The sequence below is a fragment of the Triticum dicoccoides genome, chromosome 6B, assembly GCF_002162155.2.
Source record: "Triticum dicoccoides isolate Atlit2015 ecotype Zavitan chromosome 6B, WEW_v2.0, whole genome shotgun sequence".
Classification (NCBI taxonomy): Eukaryota; Viridiplantae; Streptophyta; class Magnoliopsida; order Poales; family Poaceae; genus Triticum; species Triticum dicoccoides.
In genome coordinates this window covers 471,698,364-471,700,923 of record NC_041391.1, presented here as the reverse complement: position 1 = coordinate 471,700,923, position 2,560 = coordinate 471,698,364, and positions in this window count along the sequence as shown.

The window sequence follows — 2,560 nt, the reverse complement described above, 5'->3', positions numbered from 1 at the left end:
GGCCTACATGGGCCCTAAGGGAGAAGAGGAGGGCCGCCCAGGGCAGGTCGCGCGCCCCCTCCACCTCTAGTCTGAATAGGACAAGGAAGGGGGGGCGGCGCCCCCCTTTCCTCTTTCCCCTTCCCCCTTCCCTTCTCCTACAAGGCAAGAGGGGGGAGTCCTACTCCCGGTGGGAGTAGGACTCCTCCAGGCGCACCCCTAGAGTCCAGCCGCACCTCCCCCCTCCCTCCTTTATATACGGGGGCAGGGGGCACCCCATAACACACAAGTTGATCTTCGTGATCATTCCTTAGCCGTGTGCGGTGCCCCCCTCCACCATATTCCACCTCGGTCATATCGTTGTGGTGCTTAGGCAAAGCCCTGCGTCGGTAGAACATCATCATCGTCACCACGCCGTCATGCTGACAGAACTCATCCCCGACACCCTGCTGGATCGGAGTCCGGGGATCGTCATCGAGCTGAACGTGTGCTGAACTCGGAGGCGTCGTACGTTCGGTGCTTGGATCGGTCGGATTGTGAAGACGTATGACTACATCAACCGCGTTGTCATAACGCTTCCGCTTTCGATCTACGAGGGTACGTGGACACACTCTCCCCTCTCGTTGCTATGCATCACCATGATCTTGCGTGTGTGTAGGAATTTTTTTGAAATTACTACGTTCCGCAACACAAACATAGGCTTCCAATATATCAATCTTCATGTCTCGACCATTTTGAGACTCCTCGTCATGTCTGTGATCACATCCGGGACTCCGAACAACCTTCGGTACATCAAAACATATAAACTCATGATATAACTGTCATCGTAACGTTAAGCGTGCGGACCCTACGGGTTCGAGAACTATGTAGACATGACCGAGACACGTCTTCGGTCAATAACCAATAGCGGAACCTGGATGCTCATATTGGTTCCCACATATTCTACGAAGATCTTTATCGGTCAGGCCGCATAACAACATACGTTGTTCCCTTTGTCATCGGTATGTTACTTGCCCGAGATTCGATCGTCGGTATCTCAATACCTAGTTCAATCTCGTTACTGGCAAGTCTCTTTACTTGTTCCGTAATACATCATCCCGCAACTAACTCATTAGTTGCAATGCTTGCAAGGCTTAAGTGATGTGTATTACCGAGAGGGCCCAGAGATACCTCTCCGACAATAGGAGTGACAAATCCTAATCTCGAAATACGCCAACCCAACATGTACCTTCGGAGACACCTGTAGAGCACCTTTATAATCACCCAGTTACGTTGTGATGTTTGGTAGCACACAAAGTGTTCCTCCGGTAAATGGGAGTTGCATAATCTCATAGTCATAGGAACATGTATAAGTCATGAAGAAAGCAACAACAACATACTAAATGATTGTGTGCTAAGCTAACGGAATGGGTCATGTCAATCACATCATTCTCCTAATGATGTGATCCCGTTAATCAAATGACAACTCATGTCTATGGCTAGGAAACATAACCATCTTCGATTAACGAGCTAGTCAAGTAGAGGCATACTAGTGACTCTCTGTTTGTCTATGTATTCACACATGTATTAAGTTTCCGGTTAATACAATTCTAGCATGAATAATAAACATTTATCATGATATAAGGAAATAAATAATAACTTTATTATTGCCTCAGGACATATTTCCTTCACACGTATGTACAACGCCCAGTGTGCAAGAAAGAAAATACGCCCACGTACATACATACGGGCGGGGTCTCGAACGCCTACTAGCGCATACGTACGGCCAGGGCTCGTGTACATGGCTGGGTCGGAACGGAGAAACTGTGTCATTGTCGTGTTCATGGGGAGGCAACGAAATGTGTCATGTTCATCGGGAGGCAACGGAATGCGTCATGTTCATCGGGAGGCAATGGAACGCGTGGGAGCCAAGCGGCTTGAACGGAACAGGCGATGAAACGAGGTCTGGCGTACCGTAGAACGGAGGAAACGACCTTGTGTTCGAACGGCCACATTTGAAACGGGATCCTGTTCATCGGGAGGGGTCTAGCGTACCGCAAAATGGAGGAAACGGACTTGTGTTGGACCTCCTATGGTCGAAACGGGGTCCTGTTGATCGGGAGGGGTGTGGCGTACCGCAAAATGGACAAAACGGAATTGTGTTGGAGCGCTACAGTTGAAACTGGAGTCCTGTTCATCGGGAGGGTTGTGGCGTACCACAAAACGGGACTCCACGGGATATTGTTCATCTCCATCATCGACCTCCTCAAGCCTTCACGGGCTACTGTTCATCCACCGTTGACCTCCTCCAGCCTTCACCTGCGACTGTTCATCCAGCCTCCACCGCGCGCTACTCCACCGGCTACTATTCAACCATCCCTCTCCACGGGCTCCTGTTCAACCACCCCTCCACGGGCTACTGTTCATCCACCCCTCCACCGTCTACTGTTCATCTAGCCCTCCATGGGGTCGTCCTATTCATCCAGCCCTCCATGGGGTCCTGTTCATCCAGCCCCAACCGGCTCGATCGATCGGGGTCCTGTTCATCCAGAGGCAACACCACGGGGTCCTGTTCATCCACCCCCACCCCTCACTGTTCATC